This window comes from Eriocheir sinensis, unplaced genomic scaffold, assembly GCF_024679095.1.
Source record: "Eriocheir sinensis breed Jianghai 21 unplaced genomic scaffold, ASM2467909v1 Scaffold1340, whole genome shotgun sequence".
NCBI lineage: Eukaryota > Metazoa > Arthropoda > Malacostraca > Decapoda > Varunidae > Eriocheir > Eriocheir sinensis.
In genome coordinates this window covers 45,931-53,585 of record NW_026110674.1, presented here as the reverse complement: position 1 = coordinate 53,585, position 7,655 = coordinate 45,931, and positions in this window count along the sequence as shown.

Below are 7,655 nucleotides of genomic sequence, written 5' to 3'. Positions count from 1 at the left end.
GTGAAGAGAATGAATTAAGAGTTTTAGATTAGATTATAGTGAAAGAAAAGGAGAAAAATTGAAAGGAAATGATTTATTTGAACGTATATTTGTTTGTCATCTTGCACTTGAGGTTTTAGATAGAATGAACAGATGAAGCGAAGGGAAAAAAAAGGAGAATGTGAATGGAATGAATTTGGAGTTTTTAGATTAGATTATAGTGAAAGAAAAGAAGAAAAATTGAAAGGAATTTATTTATTTGAACGTATATTTGTTTGTCATCTTGCACTTGAGTTTTTAGATAGAATGAACAGATGAAGCGAAGGGAAAAAAAAGGAGAATGTGAAAGAAATGAATTAGGAGTTTTTAGATTAGATAATTTTGAAGAAAAAGAAAAGAAATTGAAAGGAATTTATTTATTTGAACGTATATATGTTTATCATCTTGCACTTGAGGTTTTAGATAGCATGAATAGATGAAGTTACATAAAAAAGGAGAATGTGAAGGGAATGAATTTCGAGTTTTGAGAATAGATTATAGTGAAAGAAAAGAAGAAAAATTGAAAGGAATTGATTTATTTGAACGTATATATGTTTGTCATCTTGCACTTGAGGTTTTTGATAGCATGAATAGATAAAGTTAAATAAAAAAGGAGAATGTGAAGGGAATGAATTTGGGTTTTTTAGATTAGATTATAGTGAAAGAAAAGAAGAAAAATTGAAAGGAATTGATTTATTTGAACGTATATATGTTTGTCATCTTGCACTTGAGGTTTTAGATAGAATGAACAGATGAAGCGAAGGGAAAAAAAAAGGAGAATGTGAAAGGAATGAATTTGGAGTTTTGAGAATAGATTATAGTGAAAGAAAAGAAGAAAAATTGAAAGGAATTGATTTATTTGAACGTATATTTGTTTGTTATCTTACACTTGAGGTTTTTGATAGCATGAATAGATAAAGTTAAATAAAAAAAGGAGAATGTGAAGAGAATGAATTTGGGTTTTTTAGATTAGATTATAGTGAAAGAAAAGAAGAAAGCATGAAGGGAATTGTCTTTATTGAACGTATATTTGTTTGTTATCTTGCACTTGAGTTTTTAGATAGCATGAATAGATAAAGTTAAATAAAAAAGGAGAATGTGAATGGAATGAATTTGGGTTTTTTAGATTAGATTATAGTGAAAGAAAAGGAGAAAAATTGAAAGGAATTGATTTATTTGAACGTATATTTGTTTGTCATCTTGCATTTGAGTTTTTAGATAGCATGAACAGATATAGTGAAGGAAAAAAAGGAAAATGTGAAGGGAATGAATTAAGAGTTTTTAGATTAGATTATAGTGAAAGAAAAGGAGAAAAATTGAAAGGAAATGATTTATTTGAACGTATATGTGTTTATCATCTTGCACTTGAGGTTTTAGATAGAATGAACAGATGAAGCGAAGGGAAAAAAAAGGAGAATGTGAAATGAATGAATTTGGAGTTTTGAGAATAGATTATAGTGAAAGAAAAGAAGAAAAATTGAAAGGAATTGATTTATTTGAACGTATATGTGTTTGTTATCTTGCACTTGAGGTTTTTGATAGCATGAATAGATAAAATTAAATAAAAAGGGAGAATGTTAAGGGGATGAATTTGGAGTTTTTAGATTAGATTATAGTGAAAGAAAAGAAGAAAGCATGAAGGGAATTGACTTGATTGAACGTATATGTGTTTGTTATCTTGCACTTAAGTTTTTAGATAGCATGAATAGATAAAGTTAAATAAAAAAGGAGAATGTGAAGAGAATGAATTAAGAGTTTTAGATTAGATTATAGTGAAAGAAAAGAAGAAAAATTGAAAGGAATTTATTTATTTGAACGTATATTTGTTTGTAATCTTCCACTTGAGGTTTAAGATAGAATGAATAGATAAAGTGAAGGAAAAAAAAAAGGAGAATGTGAAAGGGATGAATTAGGAGTTTTTAGATTAGATAATTGTGAAGGAAAAGAAGGAATCATGAAGGGAATTGATATATTTGAACGTATATATTGTTTGTTATCTTGCACTTGAGGTTGTAGATACAACACGACATATTAACCTATCTAAACTATCACTATCTTAAACTATCTTAGAACACTCTTTTAAGGAATCTTATAACACTTATTTCAACTATCTTCGACCACTCTTTTTTTTAACTATCTCAGAACAAACTTTAATAACATTTTTCTTCATTTTTCTTCCTTTATTTTTCTCTCTTCACCATAACACTCACAAAGGACATGAACTTTAAGAGATCTCGTACCCAAAGACACTAACTACTTCGAATCAACAATTATGTGACATTAGCATTGCAAAGTACCGAGTTTATGAGATTCTGCCGACCTTGTGTGTGTGCGTGTGTGTGTGTGTGTGTGTGTGTGTGTGTGTGTGTGTGTTTCTTTGGGGTTGGTTACAGTGCAGCGTAACTTAACCTAACCTTGCTTGCGGAGGAGGAGGAGGAAGAGGAAGAGGAAGAGGAAGAGGAGGAAGACGAAGAGCAGAAGGAGGAGGAGGAGGAGGAGGAGGAGGAGGAGGAAGATGAGAAAGACGAAAGTAACAAGAGGGGGAAGAGGAAGAGGAAGAGGAGGAAGAGGAGGAGAAGGAAAGGGAGGAGGGGGAGGAAGAGGAGAAGGGGGGAATAAAGGAGAAGGAATAAGGAATGAAGGAAGAGAAAGAAGGAATGACTGAAGAGGAGGAAGAGGAGGAAGAGGAGGAATGAAGGAAAAGGAGGAAGAAGAGGAAAAAGAGGAGGAGGAGGAGGAGGAAATAAAGTGGAAGGAGACAACGAAGAAGGAAGAAGAGGGAATAAAGGAAGGAGGAGGAGGAGGAGGAGGAGGAGGAGGAGGAGGAGAGAATAAAGAAGAAGGAAGGAATGCAGAAGGAGGAGTAGGAGGAGGAGGAAGAAGTAATGAAGGAAGAGGAGGAGGAGCAGTAGGAGGAGGAGGAGGAGGAGGAGGAGGAGGAGGTCTTCAAAGCAATCTATATAATCAACCTAATCCTATGTAATCCAGATTCCTACACGAATTATCCTACGAGTCCTTCCATCCTTGTGCTGATTAATGCAAGTCCTTGATCTCTCTCTCTCTCTCTCTCTCTCTCTCTCTCTCTCTCACTGGATACGATAAACACTTCATCATTAAGTGGCGGCATGACAAAGTGTGTGTGTGTGTGTGTGTGTGTGTGTGAGAGAGAGAGAGAGAGAGAGAGAGAGAGAGAGAGAGAGAGAGAGACAGAGAGAGAGAGAGAGAGAGAGAGAGAGAGAGAGAGAGAGAGAGAGAGAGAGAGAGAGAGAGAGAGAGAGAGGGGGGGGGAGTGGAGGAAGGGAGTGTTGGGGTCAAGGGAAGAAAACAGAAGATGAGAAGGTGGAGCAAGAAGAGGAGGAGGAGGAGGAGGAGGAATAGGAGGAAACATGGAAGAGCAGGCAGCAGAAAGTCTACGGGCACATTGCGAGGCTACCTGGATGCTTTTAGTGCGTTCGGCCGCCACCAGGGTTACTGCGGAGAGGATAAACGGGGCTATCACACTGGGCAAATTTTCCGTGGATATTCCGTCAAACCACGATTTCCGCTGGCGTGGTTCTCATATTTCCGTGGTTTTCTGACGCGTCCACGATCTTCCAAAGCTACGATAGATTTCACTGAAGGACGACGGTATTACTCACCATCATCATCAGCAGCAATAACAAGAAACAAATGAGAACCACGCTAGCGGGAATCGTGGTTTGACTGAAGATCCACGGAAAATTTGCCCAGTGTAATAGCCCCTTAAGGTCGGTATTAGAACACTTTGGCTTCTAACACCAGCTATTCCTAAAGGTCAAAGAGGGGGTCAGTCGGGTTCTAATGAGTGTTTCTTCAGGTTCACGGTACAGAGAAAGGGTCACACTACCACCAGGGCCATAAAACTACCTTTGCAAATCCCCACAGCTCCTGCGAAAACCTTGTCAAATATGTGTTCTTGGGCGGCGAAATGTCTTATATCACGCACCTAAAGCACTTCTGTATGTACTCGTGGATACGCTTAGTTCACTCCCGACGCAGCAAAGCGACGATCAATGGGATTCTTAACCTGAACATAGAGTCCCAGGTCCTTATCTGCCTCTGTGGTGGATAGTGGAGTGTTTCCCATGTGGTATTGGTATGTTGGATATCCTCTCCCAAGGTGCAGGACTTTACATTTTTCCTCATTGAATTGTAGCAGCCACTTTTTGTTCCATTCCTGTAGCTTGGTGATGTCTTCTTGCAGGAAATCCGCGGTCAAGGGGTTAAAGGAGTCCATCGCAGGGAGGCTGTTCCAGTGGCGGACGACTCTGTTCGATAAATAACTCCTGCCGATATCCGCACTGCATCGCTTCGCTTGAGTTGCTGCACCGTTGTTTCTTGTTCCCGGGATAGTTTGTAGCGTGAAGAGTTTGGAGTGATCGACGTTGCTTTGCTTGTTCAGGTACTTAAAGACTTGTATCAGGTCTCCCCGCAGTCGTCACTTTTCCAACGGGAAGAGGTTGAGTCGCTCGAGTCGTTCTTCGTAGAGTTGTGTCCTCAATGACTGTAACATATTCGTAGCGCGTCGGAGGAGAAGGAGGAGGAGGAAGAGGAGGAGGAGGAGGAGGAGTACTGGAGGAGGAGGAGGAAAAGGAGGAGGAGGAGGAGGTGGGAGAAAGAAGAAAAAGAAGAAGAAGGAGAAGAAGAACAAGAACAAGTACAAGAACAAGAAGAACAAGAATAAGAAGAACAAGAACAAGAACAAGAAGAACAAGAAAAAGAACATAAGAACGTAAGAAGTCTGCAAGAGGCCGGTAGGTCTGAACAAGGCAACTCCCGTGAACCTAACCCCACCTAGAAGAGGAAGAAGAAAAAAAAAGAGGAGAAGGAGGAGGAGGAGGAGGAGGAGAGCAAAATGATGATGATGATAATGATGAAGTAAAAAATAATAATCTGTTCCTCATATCTAAAAAAAAAAGGAAAAAAAAAAGCCAATAGGTAACTTTTCTCCTAATCTCACCTAACCAAATCATCGGCTCCGTGGTGGAAGAGAGGAAGAGGAAGAGGAGGAAGAAGAGGAGGAGGAGAAGGAAAGGGAGGAGGAGAAGGAGAGAATAAGGGAGAATGAATAATGAATGAAGGAAGAGATAGAAAGAGTGAGTGAAGAGGAGGAAGAGGAGGAAGACAGAATGAAGGAAAAGGAGGAAGGAGAGGAGGAGGAGGAGGAGGAGGAGGAGAAGGAAAGGGAGGAGGAGAAGGAGGGACTAAGGGAGAATGACTAATGAATGAAGGAAGAGAAAGAGGGAGTGAATGAAGAGGAGGAAGAGGAGGAAGACGGAATGAAGGAAAAGGAGGAAGGAGAGGAGTAGGAGGAGGAGGAAGAAGAGGAGGAGGAGAAGGAGGAAGAAGAGGAGGAGGAGAAGGAAAGGGAGGAGGAGAAGGAGGGAATAAGGGAGAATGAATAATGAAAGAAGGAAGAGAAAGAGGGAGTGAATGAAGAGGAGGAAGAGGAGGAAGACGGAATGAAGGAAAAGGAGGAAGGAGAGGAGGAGGAGGAGGAGGAAATAGAGGAGGAGGAGAAGGAAAGGGAGGAGGAGAAGGAAGGAATAAGGGAGAATGAATAATGAAAGAAGGAAGAGAAAGAGGGAGTGAATGAAGAGGAGGAAGAGGAGGAAGACGGAATGAAGGAAAAGGAGGAAGAAGAGGAGGAGGAGGAGGAAGAGAAGGAGCAGCAAAAAGAAAAGTAACAATAGGGTAAGAGAAAGAGGAAGAGGAGGAAGAGGAGGAGGAGGAGGAAGAAGAAGAAGAGAAGGAGGAGCAAGACGAAAAGTAACAATACGGGAAGAGGAAGAGGAAGAGGAAGAGGAAGAAGAGGAGGAGGAGGAGGAGGAAAGGGAGAACACCCCTGGGGAAGGCAAACTGTGTCTTGGGGTAAATGGTACGGAGGTGAGCACTGAGGCAACGCGCACCTATAATAACATAAGAAAAAAAGGAGATAAGAAGATAAATTAAAGTGAATGGCCCCAAACTTTGCCTTTACTTTTTTATCTGCCTAATTTACGTACACACACACACACACACACACACACACACACACACACACACACACACACACACACACACACATCCCTGACCTCTCCATAAAGCAATATGATGAGAGATTCCTCCTCCTCCTCCTCCTCCTCCTCCTCCTCCTCCACTTCCTCCACCTCCTCCTCCTAACACTTATGTTTTATCCTCTTCATCAACATATGTCTAGTGATGTTAGTGTCCTCCTCCTCCTCCTCCTCCTCCTCCTCCTCCTCCTCCTCCTCTTTTTCCCCTTCTTCCTCTTCCCCCTCTTCCTCCTCCTCGTGAAAATTACCTCCCTACCCCAGTCTCCCCCCCCCCCATTGTTGCTCTTCCTCCTCTCCTCCTCCTCCTCCTCCTCCTCCTCCTCCTCCTCCTCCTCCTCCTCCTCCTCACTCACTCATCTTGGTTGTCATGTTGAATTTGTAAACAAGGATGCAGATGGAAGATACTTGAGGAGGAGGAAGAGGAGGAGGAGGAAGAGGAAGAGGAGGAGAAGGAGGAGGAAAAAGGGCAGACCAAGAAGGAACTCTATGACAAATTACACTCATAAGTTAGAGGAAACGTACACACACACACACACACACACACACACACACACACACACACACACACACACACACACACACACACACACACGCCACAGCTGTCATGAAAACCATCTAATTCTCCGGACAGTTTTATCATCCATACTCTCTCTCTCTCTCTCTCTCTCTCTCTCTCTCTCTCTCTTTGCGGCTTTTCACCCACGTCAAGCAAATCGGTCTTTTTTTCTTTTTTTTTCTTTTTTTTGCTTCGCGCGGTGGAGGGAAAAAAAAGAGGGTCTGGAGTGTAGCACAGCGCGTCAGAACATGATGGATTACACAGGGTCTCTCTCTCTCTCTCTCTCTCTCTCTCTCTCTCTCTCTCTCTCTCTCTCTCTCTCTCTCTCTCTCACGTATTTTTCCTCCTTTTCTTCCATAACTGCGGTGAGATCTTCTCTCTCTCTCTCTCTCTCTCTCTCTCTCGTATTTTTTCCTCCTTTTCTTCCCTAACTGCGCTAAGAGATCTTCAATGTCTGTGTCGCGTATAAAACAAAAGTCTGCCTCGTATACTCACCACTATTAAAAAAAAAAAAGTCGTACCACACACAGGCGTAAGGGATCCAACAGCGTTACCAGATTATCGTACTCACCACTTCGTCTTCATTACTTTTTAAGCCTCAAACTCTCGTACCTACACAAATAACGATAGAAAATTGAAGTTAGCGTTAAAGCTACTATTTATTGATGTTTGTTTGTTTGTTTTTGTTTTCGTTATTGGTCAGAAACTACGAAAATGCAACGCTTTGAGTACGATAACTTGGCAACGTTGGATCCTTCTCATCTGGGGGCGGGATGGGGGGCGAGGGGGGGCTAAACTCTGCTTGCCCGAAAAATGTTTTGCCCGTACCCTCAAGGCCTCGGCGATTCTTCTGTTACGTGTGAGGCTGCCGACCCATAGAGCGTACCGGTATAAGACACGTACAGGTCATGAGACTGTCCATTACTACACGCGTGGGATGTTCAGCTCATACGGAGAATAAGAACAAGAAGAACAAGAACAGAAACACAAAGAAAAAGAAAAGGTAA